Source organism: Dasypus novemcinctus, chromosome 18 (genome assembly GCF_030445035.2).
Source record: "Dasypus novemcinctus isolate mDasNov1 chromosome 18, mDasNov1.1.hap2, whole genome shotgun sequence".
Classification (NCBI taxonomy): domain Eukaryota; kingdom Metazoa; phylum Chordata; class Mammalia; order Cingulata; family Dasypodidae; genus Dasypus; species Dasypus novemcinctus.
In genome coordinates, this window is record NC_080690.1 from 11,622,254 (window position 1) to 11,644,342 (window position 22,089).

Consider the following 22,089-nt stretch of genomic DNA (forward strand, 5'->3'; position numbering starts at 1 on the left):
CATCAGTTAAATAAACTACTGGACAGAACAGACACAATTTACTCACAGTCCTAGTCATTGATGGACAAATGTAAGATATTGGCTGTAATCTCAGCTTGCATGTTATTTTAGCTCTGGTTGGAGAATCAAAACTTTTTTTGGCAGAAGTTAAAAAACTCAACATCATGCTGCTGATTTTTTAAATGTGATCCTGGGAAGCCACTGACTTGAAGCCCATATTCCTCCCTTCAAGGAGAGAGACAGCAGTGGAAGCAATTTATTTTCAAATGCTTTGCATTAAAATAAAGGAATGGGATAGGGAGTAAATTGCAGTCTCCAGGCGAGAGCTGTCACAGTTATGATAGAGCTGGCTTTGAGTACACACTCTTGAGTAGTACATTTGGAAATTGCTTTCAAAACCAAGTTGGCTGCTTTTATTGACAATCAGGAAGCCTAGACATACTTTGTTGATTGGAATCCAGTTTCTCCTAGGACTGGACCATCTTTCGTTTTCAACAACTTTATAAACTGGCCCATGACCGATGGCAGACAAATGTCAACTATCTGCATCACATGAAAATGAGCCAAACTTTGGCAAGAAAGCCACTTCTAGTCTTCCTCCTGCAGCGTGTCTGTGGCAGGAAGGGCAGTTACATGACACGGAGCTGAGCCAAGGGAATCTGTGAGAGCATGAGGAAAAACTTGGAAATCCTGCACACAGTTAATTAGTTCTTCAGTTATATGTTAGCCAGTTAACAGCCATATGTGTTTGCAGAACATCCTATCTTATTTATGTCTTTCTGAAGCTGAATCGGAAGGGAGGGTATTAGCATGATTTCATGCCAACCGCCCTTTGCTATTTTTGCCCCGGAGCTTCCATCTCTAGCATCTGTTTGGATGTTACAGAAGGCAAGCCTGGTTCACAGAACAGAAATGTTTATTTACCCATATTTTCAGGCTTCTGTAGTTTGTTTCTGCATGAAGGCACCAAATATTTTGCAAACTCACAGACTTCACAAGGTTAAATAAACTGTGCTTCTATTCCAGCCTTCTAAGAAAGCTGTGTTTATCTACCTGCTTCACACTAACAGCATCCATTTATTGATGTCTTATGAATATCCAACACAAAACAATGTGCTTTTCAAGCATCACCTTAAGTAGTCCTAAGCAATGCTAGATGGTAGATAGAAGTCTTTACTGTCCTCATTTTACAGGTGAGGAAGCTAAGGCTAAGAGGAGCTATACAACTGGTCTAAGGTTGCAAAGCTCTTATGGAATGGAGTTAGAGTTTGAATCAGATCCAGATTCAAAAATCCCAGTCCTTTATCTTCTGTTCAATATAGACCCTTCATACATACCCACAGATCTTTTTCCTCAATAATATATTTACATTTGACAAATCTGTGGGGTTAGCATTGTGCTAGATAAATCAGGCAGATTTAAAAGAAGAAAAAGGAAAAGTTTCAGCTTACGAGACTTTTTCTGACTTTTACGTAAGAAATGTGTCAAATATAAAGTTGAATTAAGGCAGGGTCACAAAGTCAAATTTCTACAGGTACCCAGGCTAGTAATTTAATGAGGGATGTGGACTGATGGGGATGGGTGGCGGCTGCCATCAACTGGAGAGAGCATGCCACATCCTTAAAAGGCAGCCATCCTTGGCTGATGCCTGATGGTGGCACATATAAAAGAGTTTCTACCTTCTCTTTAAAAAATTGGATGAAATGATCATTAAGTTCAAATTCCTAATGGAAAAAAATTTTAAGACAATGTGGACCAAACAACACATAACAGGGGCCAGGTTGGACTGCTGGGCATCCATTTGCAGCCTCTGCTCTAGAAAATTGGTTTCAAACTCTAGAGATTTGGACTTGGGAAGTTTGGGGAGTGCAAGTGTCTGCATCTTTAAGCCTGGTTTTCATCCAGGTTGAAGATGGATTCTAAGGCCCCTAACTGGGAGCTGAAGGTACACATCATCAAACACCTATTGCCTAGAAGGCACCAGGTTCTCAAGGGAGCTTACTGTCTTACGCAAAAATTATATTTATCATAGTGAGTAAACTTTATGGCATCCTAAGTGAGAAAGATGTGAAACTGCCCTTTAATCAGAAAGTCAGATCTCTTCAGTAAGTAGATTAGATAACTGAATGCTAGGCAAAACCAACCTACTACGAATTAGCTGCAGGACTTTGGGCAATTCCTTTGTTCTCCCTGGATCCCATTTTCTTCCTCTCTAAAATCCAGGGGGACAAACTACACATTTACTAACAGCCTATAATGCTATAAATATTTTCCCTGGTTTTACCTTAAGGCAGAGGGTGAAGGGAACAAGAGAAGATAAATAGCAGGAAAATTGGGATCTTCCATTTCCAAGATGGTGTTCATTTCTGAGTCTTCCATACCACCCTCAGGAGAGCTTGGGAAGTCCAGTCAATCATCCAGTCCCTCTGTGCAGCTACCCAATAGCTGACACCATGTGGCATACTTTATCACGTCTCTAACAGCTGGTTACTGGCATGGCTTCCAGCTCCAGCTGTCTGTTTAACAAATGAATGCTGTCAGTTCCAAGGGAAGCAGGAAGAGGTGGAGGGCTTGACATAACCCATCACCACTATAGAAACAAGTAAAAACATATGTCTTCCTGGTGGTGCGCATCAGCAGGCAGCAGCCTGGGGAATGGAGGAGCATCATTTATTCAGAAAACAATTGTTCCACTATCTTGCAAATCTAGCGGGATGGTATTTATGTAGCTCTAGCTGAGTTACAGGACCTGTGTCAATTGCTTTTTCTTAGAAAAGTCGCCATTTTCAGAAAGCACATATTGAGAATCAGCTACATGAATTCCTTGCTATCTAAACTCAGAAACCAAATAAAATTTGGATAGTGATCATTTATATCACAAGACATACCAATAATCTACTGATTATTGGTTCTCAGTGAGAAGTTAGAGGTTTGATAGTAAGGGATATACTAACCTTATATCAAAATATTTGTCAGATTTGATTTGTATATTGCATTTAGATTTTATTCAAGTTCAATACTTGAATACCAATATCTGCAGTATTTGCATTCTTTAAAAAATTTGAAGCAAAGATGGCATACTAAGAAGAGCTGATAAACTAGATGTTAGGTAAAATGTGTTATATAATTTTCTACTCTTGATGACATTTTTGGCCCATTTTATGAGAAAGCCAAGCAGAATATAAAATGTCAAATTAGTGCATCCTTCACTGAAACAGAGAGTCCCTAATAGTTGGGCGCCAGCCGAAATTTTCTAAAACAGAATTATGTTCTTGCAGTTTTTCCCATGAAAACCTTCAGACTTTCCTCACCATTTAAGAGTTTGAATGTTATCCACAGAGGCAGTCAGACCCAGCTTTGGACTTCTGGAGAATTAGGTATATTTCCTCATTCTTCGGCATGATTTGAGTGTCACGTCAATGGCATCTGGGCTCTAAGGGTACAATATCAAGTGTAGCATTATCTCTGCTTTGTAGAGCTTTACATTACAAGGAGAAGGGGAGAAATAAGAGAAGAACAGCCCCTTCTGGTAAGTACTGTGGTAAAGCTACGTCTAGGGTAGTCTGAGAGCTCAGAAAACGGGCAGGTAAATCAGAATGATGAGTTCTGGAAGATATATAGTATGTACGATTAATTGGCCTGTGCTTGTGCCCAGTAATAGAAGTGTTCCTCAAATGCAGGCATTAGCATCTTGCTTGTTTTTCTGTCTACCTTAGCACAGAGCACATCACCTTATTTGTAGTTAATTAATTAAATCCACAAATATTTACAGAGCACCTACCATATGCCAGACAATGAGACAGACACTGAGAATATGAAATTGAACAAGATTGACTCAAGTGCCAGTCCTTATGGAGCGAATAGGAGCAGCAGACAGTAAACACTGTGTAGACAGGTACACAATGGCCCATCAGGTAATAAAGACTGTACAGAAAATGAAGCTGACCGAGATGGAGAATGACCAGGTTTGCTTTGTTTTGCTAGGATGCTTGGAGAATGCCTTTTCAAAGGTGACCTTTGGGCAAAAATCTAAATGAAATGTGGGTATCTGGGAGAAGAACATTCTAAGCACAGGAAATGGCAAATGCAAAGGTCTTAAGGTGGGAGTTTGGCTGTCTTGTTTATTGAACAACAATGAAGCCAGCATAGCTAGAGTGCAGCAAAAATAAGCTAAGACAGGTAGGAAATGGTAGATGAGGCAACCACAAGCTAGATTTGGACTCAACTGCCAAGTGGCTTGGCATCCATATTTCTCGGTCTGGCATTTATCTCGTAATAATGGAGTGTGAATATGACCTGTTCGAAGTGATGCTTTAGAAAAATTAGTCTCTGGAGCAAAAGAGGTAGAGACTGCTAGCAAGAGATGTGATAGGAGGCTACTGATTTATTCTAGGCCTGGGGCTATGAATGACTAAGTTTGAAGGGAGACCTAAGGAAGGACAGAATTAGGAACTTAAGAGATACCTTTTTATACTGCAATTTATCAAAATTCTTAACTAAATGCAGCATTCAATAGGATGTTGTTTGAAGAGAAGGAAAACTGAAGATGAAATCCTCAAAAAGCTGAAGAGAAGAGGGCCATGTGGTACAAGTATGGCTGGTGTCAAATGGCTCCTGCCTTGGTTTTCCCTAATGGAGAAAGTCTTTAGGACCAGACGACTTGTAGTGGCCATGCAGCTTTGACATCTGTCAACCTTGTTGATTGTCAGGATATATTTGGCTGTCTGGGGGAGCTGGAAAGATTTTCTTCTTCCTTATTATTCTGTGTTTATCTCTCCCAAAGATGTGTGAAATACCTGTGACATATGGGATATGGAGAGGCTGTTGCAAAGCAGAGTAGGTCCTGCCCTGCCCTGAGAGTACTTACAATACACTGAAAGAGAGAAGAAGAGAGCATTGCAGGGTGAAACCAGCATGTGATTAGTTATGGCCAGTAGTTAGGCAGCACTGAATACATAGAGAGGTTAATAAAAAAGCCTAGAACTGTTGTGAAAGTCAGTTCAGGTTTTGCAAAATCAATGCTTTGCACAATTCCTGGTACATAGTTCTTCTAGGTGAGGTGGTAAAGGAAGAAGATAGGGAGAGGCAGAAGGGGAGAGACTCTCCAGCGTCTATTGATCATGATTAAACCACTTGGATTAATTTATATTAATATTCAAACAAGGGTTGTGACTGCTTATAAAAACTATGCATTTATGAAGATTTATGTATTTCATTTTTGAAATATTAAAATTTCTACACTGTTATGGTAAACATGCTAACCATTTTTGTATTAATACCTTGTTTTAAAAAATTAAGAGTTTTTAGAATATGTGCTTTTCTGAGAATGGATACAAGGCATAACTTGAACAGAACCTGCTTTACCTCCCAAGCCAGTTTTTTTTTAAAGATTTATTTATTTCTCTCCCTTCCCCCCTTCCCAATTGTCTGCTCTCTGTGTCCATTTGCTGTGTGTTCCTCTGTGTCTGCTTCTATTCTTGTCAGTGGCATGGAAATCCGTGTCTCTTTTTTTGTTGTGTCATCTTGCTTCATCAGCTCTCCATGTATGCCACACCACTCCTGAGCAGGCTGGACTTTCTTTCGCGCTGGGCAGATCTCCTTATGGGGTGCACTCCTTGTGTGGGGGGCTCCCCTACATGGGGGACACCCCTGCATGGCACGGCACGGCACTCCTTGTGCACATCAGCACTGCATGTGGGCCAGCTCCACACGGGTCAAGGAGGTCCTGGCTTTGAACCATGGACCTCCATGTGGGAGGCGGATACTCTATCCATTGAGCCAAGTCTGCTTCCCCCCAAACCAGTTTTGAGTTGGTAACCGCTGTATTCTGGTCTCACAGGATTTGACCTTCTGAATTCACTAAGTATTTATTTCCGTTAAGAAAGACTTAAATAAGCTAAATAAGTTGCATCAATATGTTATTAATGTCTATTAAGAGTTGCTAAAATAGCATCTTTTATACCAATACAAATGGTTATAGTTTAAGGGCCTTAAGAAAAAAAGGAAAAAGAGTCTATGTCTTTGTGTCACAAACCATTTCATATGGCCAAAATCATATTAGTTCATGTTGTTTTCATTGCAAGCATCAGCGCCAAATTCTGTTAGTACAAGCAAAAGAAAAGGATAATTCATTTTGAGCCTACTGGAGTATTTGAAGAAGTAGCTGACCATCCGTGATAGGGAAAAAAAGAAAGCCTGTAATTTCTAAGGACTGTAGCAGGATCTTCACCAGTGTGATGCAGACATAGAGACTGCCCTGCCCAGCTTGGGCAGAGATGGTACTAAGTGAGCATCCATGGAGTGGCTGTGGAGAGATCTGGGAGAGGTGGGCCCTTACCTGTCCCATCTAGGCAGATGGTCAGCATGTACCTTAAGAGCTCTAGTCTATGATCATGGTCTGTTATGCTGTCTTGTCCAGAAAGCCCATGACCCTTTGGCTCTCCCAGCATCAACCATCCACTTACTCTTTAAGGCCAGTTGAAAGCATCCCTTTCCCATGAATGCCAGCCACACTGAAAAGATACATGCTGTTGCTTTTCACTTTGGGGAGAGAGGATAGGAAATTGAGTCTTCGGAATGAACTAAGGCTGGATTTAAATATTTGAACCTGTGAACCTTATGGGTGTGAGGTTAGGGGGTCCAAGACGAGGCAGATAAGAGGAACAGCCTCTGATGTTGTTTAGTGATTTCCTTTTCACCTGCCCTCTCTTTGACACCAAAATAGACAAAACAAAGACCTAGAATGCTTGGATTATGCAGCTTTCCAAGGTGGAGGAATTCATGCTTTCTCCTCTGTCCTTAAATATCTTTAGTTACATTTGCAAGACTTTCATTAATGTCTCTTTTCAGGTCTTGCAGCCTGTGTGCAAGTCCTCTCATTGTCTTTCTGAATAAATGAAAGAATACACATACCACTTCCCAGAATTTCAGGACCAGGCAAAGGGGAAAATTATAATAAAGACTTATCATTAGAAAAGGCTCTTCTTTGGTCCCTGAAATTATCAACTACAATGATATAACAATAATAAGTAATGAGTGTTTTCTCTGTTCCAAGCCCTGTTCTTAGTCATTTAAAAGCATTAATTCATTTAATCATCCAAGAAAGATGCTATTATCACTCGCATTTTATGGCTCAGGGACCAGAGTATCAGAAAGGCAGGGAAACTTCCTCAGGGCATAAGGGAAAGGATAAGAGGAGTATCCAACCCCCACAGAATTGAAAGCACTTTGGGCTTCTTAGTTTCCTGCCCCTCTCTTTCACCAGGCTGTGGATAACTTCGAGATATTGACAATATCTTACTAATTTTTGGATTGACTGGGCCTGAACATTTTTTTAAGAGAATATTAGTATGCTTATGAATCTGGAAAACATAAATGCCCTTATCATATTCTTATTTTAGTCCCTTTGGTGGTACTATTGATATTAATGAGTAGATGGAAATGCCAGATATTTGTTGAAATTTATACTTTTGTTTTTCTCCAAAAATATTGTTTTTTCTCTTTGACAGTAACAGGGAATCCTGAATATACCTCCCTTTTCAACGTAAATGTCTATGTTGCAGGGATCTCTTCATGTGCTGCTGATATACTTCAAAAGACAAAAAAAAAAATCTATTTTGAATTCTTAAAACTATGTATGAGAGGAACTGAGAATGCCCATGCTGATTTGCTCTTGGAGAATTAGATTTTGTTTCTTCAGCATCATCAGAGAAGCAGATGGTTTTGCTTGCTTTCACAGAGTATCTGGTGAACAGTTTTATATGCTTTCCAGTCCCTAATTTTCTTTTTAGAAGACACCCAGGCTCTATTTTTTGATGTTAGCATTTATTGAGTCTTTCACCACTCAGCACAATGCCCGAAAAACTATAACTCATTAAATCATTGCAAAATCCTGAGTTAGGACTACCTCTATACCCATTTCACATATGAGGAAAAAATAGTGAAGTTCAGAGTTCTTAAGGCCAGCTAGTATTTTGTTGATGATTTTTGTATATTGGTCTGTAATTTTCTTTTCTTATGATATCATTATCAGGCTTTGGTATTAGGATGATGTGAGCTTCATGGAATGAGTCAGGGAGTGTTCCCTCCTCCTCATTTTTTTTTTTAAACTTTGAGCAATATTAGTGTCAATTCTTGGAATGTTTGGTAAAATTTTCCAGTGAAGTCTTCTGGTCCTGGGCTTTTCTTTGTTGGGAACTTTTTGATTATTGATTCATTCTCTTTACTTGTTATTGGTTTATTGAGATCTTTCTTCTGAGTCAGTGTAGATATTGTGTGTTTCTAGGAATTTGTCCATTTCATCTAGATAATTTATGCTGTACAGTTCTTAATATCCTCTTATAATCCTTTTTATTTCTGTGGGGTTGATAGTAATGTCACCCCTTTCATTTATGGTTTTAGTTATTTGTGCACTCTCCCTTTTTTCTTTATCAGTATAGCTGAAGTTTCATCAATATTATTGATCTTTTCAAAAATCAAAACCTTTTGATTTCCTTGATACTCTATTGCTTTTTTATTCTTTGTTTTATCTCTGCTCTAATCTTTGATATTTCCTTCCTTCTGCTTTTCTGCTTGCTTTGGGTTTAGTTTGTGCTTCTTTTTCTATTTCCTTCAATTATGTGATTAGGTCTCTGATTTGAGATCTTTTCTTTTCATGTAAGCATTTAGAGCTATCAATTTTCCTCTCAGCACTGCCTTTGCTGCAACCCATAAGTTTTGGAATATTGTGTTTTCATTTTCCTTTGCCTCAAGATATTTCCTAATTCCTATTATGATTTCTTCTTTCACCCACTGTTTATTTAATAGTGCATTGTTTAATTTCCACATATTTGTGAATTTTCCAGTTCTCCCTCTCTAATTGAATTCTAGCTTCATTTCATTGGAGGCAGAGAAGATACCTTGTAAGATTTCAATATTTTTTAATTTATTGAGACTGGATTTGTGACCCTACTTTTGTTCTATCCTGGAGAATGGCCCGTGTTCACTAGAGAAAATGTGTGTTCTGTTGCTGATGGGGAAAGTGTTTTACTTTTGTCTGTGTTTTAGTTTTCTAGCTGCAATAACAAATACTTTGCACTGGGTTGGCTTAAACAACAGGAATTTATTGCTCATGGTTTTGAGACGGGAAAAGTCTAAAATTAAGGTTGCATCAAGGTCATGCTTTCTCCCAGAAGACTGTCGCATTCTTGGGATGGCTGCCAGAAATCCTTGGTCCTTGGCTTTTCTCTCACATGGCATGGTGGCCTCTCTTGACTTCTCTGTGTTTCATTGGCTCCTGGCTTCTTCTCATGGTTTTCTTTCTGTGTTTCTGAATTTACTCTGCTTATAAAGGACTCCAATAATAGGAGTAAGACCTATCCCAATTCAGCTGAGCTATATCATAACTGAAGTACCTCATGAAAAGATTCTATTTACAAGGTTCATACCCACAGGGATGGATTAAGCTTAAGAATATGTTTTTTTCTGGGGTACATAGCTCCAAGTAAACATATTCTGTTGGATCTTCTTGGTTTATAGTATCATTCAAGTCTTCTCTATCCTTACTGAGCTTCTGTCTGGATGTTCTATCCATTATTGAAAGTAGTATAAAAGTATATGGCCCAAAATGTAAAACATAATGTGAACCATTGGCAATGGTTAGTAGCTATGTTTCAATATTTGTGCATCAGTTGTAACAAAGATATCATCCACATGTAAAATCTTTTTGATGCAGGAAAGGGGGTGGATGTTGGGTATATGGGAATCCCCTATATTCTGTATGTGACTCTACTGTGACCTCAAACTTCTTTGAAGAAAAAAAATGAAGGAAAAAAAGACACTGGGAGAATAACTACATGCAGGTACTTACAGTAAACTGTACATACAGGAAACCATCTTACACTGATGAAAGGCAAACTGTCAAAAAGAAAAAGGGTTTTTTTCTTAAAATATTTTTTCATTATTTTTTCATACCCCAATTTTTAAGCAAAATTTTTATTGTCTTTTTTTAAAGATACATAGATCACACAAAATATTACATTAAAAACTATGAGGTTCCCATATACCCCACTCCCCACTCCCCAATCCCACTCCTTTCACATCAACAACCTCTTTCATCAATGTGGCACATTCATTGCATTTGATGAATAGATTTTGGGGCACTGCTACCCTGCATGGATTATAGTTTACATTGTAGTTTACATTCTCCCCCAGTACATTCTAGTGGGTTATGGCAGGATATATAATGTCCTGCATCTGTCCCTGCAATATCGTTCAGGACAAATCCAAGTCCCCAAAATGCCCCCATATCACACCTCTTCTTCCCTCTCCCTGTCCTCAGCAACTCCTGTGGCCACTGTCTCCACATCAATGATATAATTTCTTCCATTGCTAGAGTCACAATAGTTCTATAGTAGTAGAATACCATTAAGTCCAATCTAATCAATCCATATTTTATTCCTCCATCCTGCAGACTGGGATGGTGATGCCCACTCCACCTCTAAATCAAGAGGGAACTGAGATCCCACATGGCTGATGTATGCAATTCTCCTGCTTGCAGTTGTAGACTCTCTTGGTTCCCTGGTGTGGTGTTTGACCATCGTCACCTCCCTGTTAGCTGATCTGGGTACGTCCAACAAACCAGAGAGTAGGTATTGCAATTCTGATGAGGCTCACGGCCAAGCTGGCACATGGACAGTCCAGAGATTCAAATATCCTGAGCATACACAAACCCCAGCACCAATCACAGGTTCAATAAAAGTGACAGAAGAGGCATATGTAGAGAGGCCACATCTGAGTCCAGCTCCATCACACTCAGGAGCACAAATTCCAAAGTAGGGCCTATTGGCAAGGCACTGAACTCCAGGGTCATCTGCCATTACTGTAGAACCTGGGTGTCTCTGTAGCCCTCAGGAGCACCACTTCCTGGGGTTGTATCTGCTTTGGCTCTCTCTGGGATCCTGCTGAGACATGTGTAAGTGTGACCCCTCTAATGACCCCTCAACTCATTTTGAAGTCTTTTAGCCAGATAAACTCATTTGTCTTTACCATTTCCCCCTTTTATTCAAGGTCTTTTTCTAGTTACATCACCAGCTGGTCGTTGGTAGTAATTCATCAGCGCCAGGGAGTCTCATCCCTAGTAGTCATGTCCAATGCTGGGGGGGAAGGTAATACATTTCCATCCTGAGTTTGGCTTAGAGAGTGGCCACATTTAAGCAACATAGAGGCTTTCAGGAGGTAACTTTTAGGCACTCTGAAGCTCTAGGCCTAGTTGAAATTTCAAGCACACAGGTTCATAAACATAGTCATCAGTATCAAAGGCCCATCATTGGACCATCATTCTTCATTTGTCTTTACCCTTGCACTTGGGGGGATTGTTGCTGCTCCACTGGGGAATGTGACAGAGTTCCCCAGAATGGGAACTCAGTACTCTCAGTTGTTGTGTGTTAATCTACCCACTATGACAATACCCAATGAATATCCAAACACACTTATATACCCTATATGCATGCCCTGGAGGACTCCCACTCATGTATCCCCCATCAATGACAGCCCATACCAGTGCTCCTCCCTGCCATAGTTGAACTGAACCCCTCTGTGATCCAAAACTTCTTCAAAAATGAAGCCTAATATATTGCCAAATTCAATTAGTAGGAAAATTAAATATTAATAATAGGTTTAAAGACTAGAAATAGAATACATAATAATTTATAAAAACTTAAAGTAAAAAAATAAATTGGGTATTAAAAATGAAAAATATCATAAAACTTCTTTTATATGTTATGCTTTTCATCACTATAATAGGTGTTGTCCTGTGTGTACAGTGGCAGGGCAATCCTTTCCATTTCTTCCTCAGTGTCTAAATTACTTAAAAAATTTTTTAAATTATGTCTTCAAAAAAGTTTTAGATCACAGTAAAGTCACATATACAATATAGGGGACTCCCAAATATCCAACATCAAACCCTTTGAAGAAAAAATGAAAAAAAAAAAGACACTGGGGGAATAAATGGAAGAAAATGTGACTGCACATACAGGAAACAGTCTTATATTGATGAAAGGCAAAATGTCAAAAAAATTTTTTCTTCAAATATTTTTTCATTATTTTTTCCTATCTCAATTTTTTAAAATATTATTTTTACTTTTAGAATTTTTCTATATTTTTTTAGGTATAAAGGTACCATTATTATTTCATTTTCTTATTAATTGAATGTGGCTATTTTATTGGTTTCATTTTTGAAGAGGTTTTAGGTCACAGAAGGGTTACAGCCTGGCTGGAGATGATCATTTGTGTAAGGTGTCAGTGAGGGGGGATAGATGGAAGGGAGTTTACCTGGGTATTCATATAAAGCATATAAATGTGTTCAGAGATTCTTGGGGCATTGTCACAATGGTTGGAGAGTCACACAATAAACAAAAGAATACCAAATTCCCATTTGGGGGAACTCTGTCACATTCTCTAATGGAACAACAAGAATGCCCCGAGTACAGGGAAATGACTCTGAAGGAGGATGCTCCATTGAAGGACACTTGATATAACTATACTTATGAGCCTTTGCTCTTGAAATTGAAACTTAGCCTAGTGACCTAGGATGCTATAAGTTACCTACTGGGAGCCTCCTTGTTGCTCAAATGTGGCCCCTGTCTAAGTCAAACTCAGCATATAAAAACAATAACTTGCCCCCAGCATAGGATATGACTCCTGGGGATGAGCGTCACTGGCATCACGGGATTGCTACTAAGTGCCAACAAGCATGCATCTGGAGGAAAGAAAAAAAAACAAACTGACCCTGACCAAAAGGATGAAAATCTAAGGACAAATGAGTTTGTATGGCTAAGAGACTTCAAAGTGAGTTGAGGGGACATCCCAGAGGTAGCACTTATGCACATGTCAACAGGATCACGCTGACAGCCGAAGTAGATACTACCCCAAATAGCAATGCTCCTCAGGGATATGGAGACTTCCAGACACTATAGTTAGGGCAGATAGCTCAGGAATTTGGCCCCTTGCCAGTGGGCCATGATCTGGTATTTATGCTCCCAACTGTGACAGAGTTACACTTACTAGTGGTTTCCCTATGCATGACTCTTCTGTCCTTCTATTTGAACCTATAATTAGCACTAGAGTTGGTCGGTGTACACCAAGAATCTTAAATCTTTGGGCTGTCCATGTGCCAGATGGGCCCCGAATCTCAACAGAGTTGCAACACCTACTTTCCAGTTCAATGAACTCACTCAGAACAACTAACAGGGAGGAGATGATGGACAACATACCAAGCAACAGAGAGTGCTTATAACTGCAAGCAAGAGAGTCCCATCCATCGGATGTATGGAATCAAAGCCCCCTCAATTAATGGTGGAGTGGGCATCACCATCCTAGAGTCCTCAGGATTGGGAAATGAACAATGGACTAAAATAAACCTGCTAGTATTCTACTACAGACTTATTTGTGATTCTAGCAATGGGCAAAATACCGTTGTTGTGGAGGCAATGACTCACAGATGTTCTGGGGTTAGGGATCGGGAAAAACAGGTGTAATAGGGGGCTATTTTCAGGACTTGGGAATCATCCTGAATGACATTACAATGACAGATGACAGATATAGGCCATTATGTATCCAGCCATAACCTACAGATTCAAATGGGAGAGAGTGTAAACTACAATGTAAATTATAATCCATGTTAGTGGGAATGCTCCAAAATGTGTTTATCAATTGCAATGATTATGCCATACTGATGAAAGATGTTGCTAATGTGGGAAAATGTGGCAGGTGTGGGGAGCAGGGCATAAGGTAATCCCCTGTATATTCTCTATAACATTTATGTAATTGAAGTATCTTTAAAAAAAAAAAAAGCTAAGAAAGTAGTATCTTGAAGTCTCCTACTCTTCTTTTTCTTTATTAGATAAGTTATGGGTTTATAGAACAATCATGCATAAAATATAGGATTCCCTATGCTTCCCTATTTTAACCCCTTGCATTTGTGTGGAACATTTATTACAATTCATGACAGCACATTTTAATCTTTGTATTAATACTATTATCTATAGTCCATGGTTTAACTTAGTGTTTACTGTTTGTGTAGTATAGTTCCATGGGTTTTTAAAATTTTTTATTCTGTTACCATTTATACAGTCCAATATTTTCCTTTTTAATCACATTCAGATACATATTTCAGTTCTGTGACTTATGTTCACAATGTTGTGCTGTCATCACCATCATCCATTTCCAAAACATTTCCATCATTCCAAATAGGAACCCTGTACATTTTAATCCTTAACTCCCCATTCACTATCCCCACCCATCCCCTGATAACCTATATTCTAGATCAGGGGTTCTTAACCAAGGGTCTGTGAGTTTGAATTGAAATTTAAAAAACATTATTCTTGTGGGGGTGTTTTGAGTGGGTGTGATGAATTTATTAAATAAGACACAGTATAATGTGGACTTAGTAAGGAGTCCATGGGTTTCACCTGACTGGTGAAGGAGTCATGGAACAGAAAAGGTTAAGAATCTGTGTTCTAGATTCTGAATGTATGAGTTTGCTTATTCTAATTATTTCAAATCAGTGAGATCATACAATATTTGTTCTTTTGTGTCTGGTTTATTTCACTCAACCTGATATCTTCAGGGTTGATCCATGTTGTCGCATGTACTAGAATTTCATTCCTTTTTACAGATGAATATTCCATTGTATATATATATATACCACATTTTACTTATCCATTCATTGCTTGATACTGTCTTCAGTTGCTTCCATCCTTTGGCAATTGTGACTATTGCTTCTATGAACATTGCTGTGCAGTTATCTATTTAAGTTTCTGCTTTCAATCCTTTTGGTTATATACCTAGTAGTAGGATTGCCAGGTCATATAGTACTTCTATACATAGCTTTATGAAGAACCTCCAAGCTGTCTTCCATAGTGGCTGCACCATTTTACATTGCCACCAGCAATGAATGTGTGTGCTTATTTCTCCACATCCTCTGCAACACTTGTTATTTTCCATTTTTTAATAGAAGCCATTCTTTTGGGCATGAAATTAGACCTCATTGTGGTTTTGATTAGTATTTCCCTGTCAGTAAATGATGTTGGGTATCTTCATGTGCTTTCTAGCCATTTGTGTATTGAAGTCTCCTATCCTTAACATAGAATCATCTATTTCTCCCTTAAAATCTGTCAACATTTGCTTTATATATTTTGGGGATCTGTTGTTAGGTACATAAATATTTTTAATAGTTATATATTTACAACTAGTAGAATAATAGTTATATCTTCATGTTGAATCAACCCCTTTGTCAGTATATAGTGATCTATTGTGTCTGCTTGTTGTGCCAGTTCATCTTCTTCAGGAGGCACTGGGAACTGAACCTGAGACCTCCCATGTGGGAGGAGGGCACCCAACTGCTTGAGCCACATCCACTCTCCTTCTCCTACCATTGTTAAAGCTGCGTTTTCTTGGGGAGTGGGTGTAGCTCAGTGCTTAAGCACCTGTTCCGCATGTTCAAGGTCCTGGGCTCAACCCCCAGTATTTCCTAAAAAAAAAAAAAGCTGTATTTTCTTGACTGGCCCTTAATTTTTTAAATCTGTTTTCTGGAGTTTTGAAGAAGATGGCTCTGTTTGTTTTTGCTATTTGCTCAAAAGTCCTTGGTGGGTGGGGACGCAACGCTCTACTGATGTGACCCAATCAAAGCCCTAATCATAATTTAATCACACCCAGGTACAGACCAGTTTACAAACATAGTCCAATATCTATTTTTGGAATTCATAAATATATCAAACTACTACACTCCACCCTCTAAATTCCAAAAAGATATTACAATATTCAAAAAAACCCTTAAATCAATAACAAATCATGTCACAATCAATTTAAAGAAATACAGTTTGTCTTGGGGCACAGTCCTACCTGGATGTAGATCTCTGAAATTACAAAACAATTTACCTGCTTCCAATACACAAATGGGCAGAAAAAGGATAAATATTTTCATTACAATAAGGAGAAATTCGGAGGGAAACATGAGTTACGGGTCCAGAACAGTTCAGTAAGCCTGCAAGGCATCCTCCATTTGATTTCAAAATCTGAGAGTCAGTCTTTTTTTTTCTTTTCTTTTTTTTAAAGATTTTAAAAATTTATTTATTTCCCCTTCACCCTGCTCCTCCCCGTTGTCTGCTCTCTTGCATCCATTTGCTGTGTTGTTCTGTGTCCACTTGTATTTGGGGGCACTGGGAATCTGTGTCTCTTTTTGTTGTGTCATCTGCTGCATCAGCTCTCTGTGTGTGCGATGCCACTCCTGGGCAGGCTATGCTTGCTGGGCAGCTCTCCTTGCAAGGTGCACTCCTTGTGCATGGGGCTCCCCTACATGGGAGACACCCCTGTGTGGCATGGCACTCCTTGTGCACGGCAGCATTGCATATGGGTCAGCTTACCTCATGGGCCAGGAGGCCCTGGGTTCGAACCCTCTACCTCCTATATGGTAGGCGAATGCTTTATCAGTTGAGCCACATCTGCTTCCCCTGAGAGGCATTCTTAAGATGAAGTTTTCTTCTCCATGGGACCTTAAAGGAACCCACCATTTCCACAGGCTTGCCCAATGGCCATTTTCTTGGTTCCACCCTTGTCAACCAAGTTCTAGACCTCACCCTCTGAGAACATTGTGGTGATTGCCAAACCTTACCCAATCTTGGGTTGGAGTCTTAACTCCCCTAGTACAGTGATGTGAAGATGACATCCCCCCTAACCTTTGGCGTACAGGCTCAATTCTCTCAGAGCAATGAACTGACCACCTGGCCTTCCCTAACCTTTGGCATACAGGTTCAACCCTCTCAGAGCAGTGAGTTGACCACCTGGCATTCCCTAACCCATGGGGGACAGGTACACTCCTCTTAAACCTATGGGGTGCTGACCTTAACTGCCCTAATCTTTGAGAAATATGCTTCACACTCTCTGTGCTCTGGGGCAGCAAAACTCTCCCTGAACATCAGGTGGGAATATCCACCCTCTTCAACAGCTGGTGCAAACTCACCCTCTCTGTACACATGGGTGAGTTACCTTTCTTGGCCCAAAGTGATGTCTTAATTCCAGATCCCAGATTCCACAGTTTTCCTCTAGACGTTATTCCTCCTCCAATCTCCCCTTTCCATGTCCCTTTTATTCCAGGCTGCCAGTGGTTTTGTTCATACAGCTCTTTCAAAAAGTCTTTCGGTTTAGCATGCGGGAAGCAGGGGCTAAAGCCATCAGACAGTAAGACTTTCCACAAATCTTTTTGACATAACTGCATCTTCAATCCTGATTTGCAAGTTCCAAGTTTAGTTAAGTCCTCCAATGGGGTACTTTCATCTGGGAGCTTGATTTCCAGAGGCTTGGAGTTTCCAGAGTCAGTTTCTGTTTTCTTTGTGCCTGCCAGTTCAGTCCTCAGTATCTCTCTCTCATGTAGCATTTTGCTGTAAGCTGCAAGCAGAAACCAAGCCACATTCTCTGGGTTTACTTTGGAAATTTCTTCAGCTAAATGCCCAGGCTCACCATTTTCAAATTCTGCCTTCTATAAAACACCAGGAGTTAATCTTGCTAAGTTCTCTGCAACTTTAAAGCATGGACTGCCTTTCCTCAAGTTTCTAATCATAGTTTCATCATTTACTTCTAAGGCATCACAAAAAGTTTCTTTAGTGTCTATATTGCTATCAACAGCCTATTCAAAGCAATTCGGGTCTTTTCCATCAAGCATCTCAGAATTCCTCCAAAAAATACCCCTTACCCATTTAAAAACCATTCCAATATCTTGGTAATTGCAAAAGCACTACTCCACTCTTGGTACCAAATTCTTTGTTAGTCAGCCAAAGCGGTGCTGATGCAAAATACCAGAAATGGGTAGGTTTCTATAATGGGTATTTATTTAGGGTACAGTTAGGAGGCCTTAAAGCATGAGTTACTTCCTTTACCAAAGTCTATTTCCATGTGTTAGCGCGAGATGACTGCTGATGTCTGCCAGAGTTCAGGCTTCCTGGGTTCCTCTCTTCCCAGGGCTTAGTTCTCTCTGGGCTCAGGGTTCCTCCCTTCCTGTATGTGCTTGCTTCCAAGGGCTCCAGCTTAAGACTTCAGCATGAAACTCCAACATCCAAAACCCTCCAACTCTGTGCTTTGCCATGCCTATTATCTGTGAGTCCCACCCACCAAGAAATGGGGACTCAACACCCTACTGATGTGGCCCAATCAAGGCCCTAATTATAATTTAATCACACCCAGGTACAGACCAGTTTACAAACATAATCCAATATCTATTTTTGGAATTCATAACTATATCAAACACTTACAGAAGGATTTTTAAAGGTAAAGTGAGGCAAATTTCATGAAGCATGATTTATACCTGAGGTGAGTCCTTTGAGAATTATTGTGGCCATGAAACCTAAAACAGGAAACCAACAACTGAAACAAAACAGATATTCTCATATTTATCTCCTTTGCTGAAACATAAAAGGAAAAATATGATCTGAAGATTATTGACTCTTGGTCAGCATCCATTTAATTTTGATTAGTAGCTAAATTACGTGACTCTATGTCTTTTAAAATTGGTAAAGGTGAAGGGAGGGAATACTTAACGTGTGAAGAATTATTTCGAGCTGACCCTTCAGCACAGCATCCAGTAGGGGGTTCATTCCAGCTCTTTACGTGTCTGTTGAGGTTGTCAAGTAACCCTGGGTAAGAGATGAGAGGAGCTTGTCCACCATCATTCAGCTTTTTGTACCCACACCTCACAGAACTTGGGGCCTTCCCTGTACTTCTCTATTCTAGGGGAAGCCTGAGTATGTCCTCACACTTCATCCACTTCCTAAAAGACAGCTGGGTCTCTTTGCTTTTTCCTCACCTTGTCCATTCTCCCAGTTTTTTCCCTCCTTAGATATGAGTTGTCAGTTTCTTTCTTCTAGGCTTCCCCTGCATGAACCTGGAAAGGGCTTCTGGCATCTCTGAAAATGCTCATGTTCAGAAAAGCATTCCTTGACTTCCCCCTCTGAAATCAGCTTCCCCACTCTTCTCACTCTTTTAGTTATTTCCTCTCCTAGAACACCTTTCTTTTTCTTCACACATTGCACAAAGGAATATTTTTTTTCCATTTGTGATATTTACTTGTTTAATCCCTGCTTCTGCCATTTGACTGGAAGCCATATGAAACCACAGAATCTGTCTTGTTCACCCCTATTCAGTCAGGACATCACATGTGTTCAGTAACTCAAACTATTTCACGCACACTACAAATAATAAACAGATGACTACTTTTGAATGTACTGGGTTTATATCTTCGAACTCTGAAATGTATTTATTTGGTCAGATTCCAATGCTTTCCACCAAACCAACCAAACCATGAAAGAATATTTTTTTCTTTAATATCTAGCACTGTAAAATCCTTGTGTTTTTTCCCTTCCAACAACCAGACATTCTAGACTTTTGTGCTTGTCACTTTGAACTGAAAGATTGGGGCTGTGTCATCCCACTTCATTTGTCCCAACATAGGATGACACTTTTTTTTTTTTAATTGTTTTCTAAGTATGGAAGTTTTCACTATGCATTTGAGTTGCCTACAGTTTTCATGAAACAGGAAGAAAAGAGTAAGCTTCCAAACCGGTTAGTCCAGTTACAGCACTTCAGAGGCTTAGACCTTTGATATTTAGTTGAACAAGGTAAGGAAGTTAGTAAGGCTGGAGGGCTTTTATGGATAATTCACCCCCCAACCCACCTTTAACTGTTCATTCTGTCTGCTGGGGACTTTAAATGGTGTCCTTTGTCTGCATGTAACTTGGAAGAGAGGAGGTCACTGATGAGAGGGCAGGTCAGGGAAGGGAGGACTTGACTTTTTAATCTCCGCTTCAAAATAGGGTTTTCCTCATAAAGAAGTCGTGAAGTTTAAATAAAGTATTACATGCAGAGTTCTTGGTTTCACACTTGAAATATAGAAAGAGTTCACACTCTTTTTAAATGATCTTGAACACATCACATTTCAGCTCTGTTTTTGCCGCTATAAAGCAAGGAAGCGTTGGCATGCCTTCAGAACCCCCTCTCCTCTGAGACTCTTTAATTCATATTTTCAGCAAGTATTTGTAGACTTTTATTCAATGATATGTGCCAGTGGTAATCTCTGCAGACACCAGGAACACAGATGGGCTACTGCTGTCATGGAGTATATGTCGCGATTGTATGAGAGGGGTGGCAGGAGGGATCTCTAGACAGAAATCTAGAATAATTGCTGTATTTTCACAAAATAGCACATAGAAATAGAGCACATTAACTGTGACCTGAGATTGGTTAAAAGTGGGATGGGAGTAGTTTTAGATGGCTTTTAAATGAGGTGTAAATTGCGAGCACCAGAAAGCCCAGCAAGCAGATGGGAGAAGGTTAATAGGTGCAAGAGGAAGGATGTGCACATGCCTCGATGTATGAAAGAACTTAGTTGATTCAAGAATTGAAAGAGGAATCCTGTTTAGAATGGCCAGAAGGAGATGGAGAGCAGATAGGCAAGTCTGGCTGGTCTCCTGGAGGCAGGCTGTGAGGGCTTTGCAGGCCAGGAAATGGGATTTCGATTTGGGATTAATACTGGAATGCACAAAGTGAGTTGACTTGTGTTTGAAGAGGACTCTGGCCGATGTAGGGAGACTGCATTGTAGAGGAGAGGTGGGATTTAGGTCACTGGGTGGAAGTGTCTAAATGAGACGGAAGTATCTACTAACTTGGCGATGGATGCCAGGGAGATAAAGAAGGATGGACTGCTCTGAGATATATCTTGGAGATATCATAGACAAAATTTCTGAGATTGTGTGGTTTTACTTATTTAAATTTTTAATCTTGTTTATCAATTCTCTCCTCCCATACTCTCCATGAGGATATAAATTTCAACTATTTCAATTAGCTTACTGTATGCCTCTTTTGTTTATGCCAGTGCCTTGAACTGGGCCATAAATTAGGTGTTCAGTGTGTGTTTGTTTAAGGAAGGAAAGCATTTGTCTTTGTCTCCAGATGTTAGACATCATGTCAATGCTGTGGCCAATAAGATAATCTCTTGGAATCCAGCAGACTTCTGAAATGGAAGGAAAATCAGGACTAAACCAAACCACATTTTCTGGGGCTTCTTTTAGGAGAAAGAAGCTGAATCCTGACACTCTAAAATAGGGCCTGGAAACAGTCCCTCTGACACCACCCATCTACTCCACCCTCACAGATTGGGTTAGGGACCAACTCCTATGTATCCGCATGATACCCTGCCCCTACACCAACACCCCACTTAAAATACTATACCATACTTTTATAGTGATGTAGCTGTATCTTCCCAGTAGACCAAATGCTCCATCTGTGTAGCCCCTGCACTGTTGCAAGCCCAGCACTTAGCTGAGTACCTGCCATCTAGATGAGGCAAAATACATATTGTTGATTCAATAATTTATGATAAATGTCACCAGAGCAGCAATTCAGGGTATATAAAGAGCTTCTACAATTACCTTATTTTATCTCACCTTGTAAGGTAGACAAGAATTATCTCCATTTTGCACATGAAGGAGGTGAGGCCTAAAGACCTGGTTTGAAAACTTGTTTGTACATTGGAGTAGTCACCTGTGTGTATGTGTGGAGGGGGGTGGGGGGTTAAAAAATGCATCAGTCAGACCTGCAGAGTATCTGGTTTTATTAGTATGGGATTCTACCTTGGCTTTTTTTTTTTTTTTAATCACCAGGTGATTCTAGTATTAAGTACACTTTAAGATTTGCTGGCCGGTATCAGTGCTTCTCAAATTTCAAAGGATATACAGATCACCTGGAGATCTTGATAAAATGCAGATTCTGATAGAGCACGTGTGGGGTGAGCCCCACGAGTTGGCATTTCTAACTACCTTCCAGGTGAGATTGGAACTGCAGGTTCACAGACTTACCCTTGAGTAGTAAAGCCCGAGTATCAGGGAAGCTCTGGGCCAAATGCAAAAAGAACAAGAATACAAGGTTTAACAACAACAATAAAAAGGCAAGGGCTGGGTTGTGTTTGAAATGTCAGGTGCAGAGATACACATAATCTGCCATGAAGTTGGAAAGCTCCATTGTGACTGGTGGGCATGCCACCGTCCCAGACTCCCTTCTTCCTTCTGG

The 22,089-nt window shown here is 39.9% G+C and overlaps 1 protein-coding gene across 2 annotated transcripts in view; it reads left to right on the forward strand.

The window, feature by feature from the left end:
- ADAMTS18 (ADAM metallopeptidase with thrombospondin type 1 motif 18) overlaps positions 1–22,089 on the forward strand; it is a 159,524-nt gene that overhangs the window by 45,520 nt on the left and 91,915 nt on the right. The window lies entirely within an intron of this gene.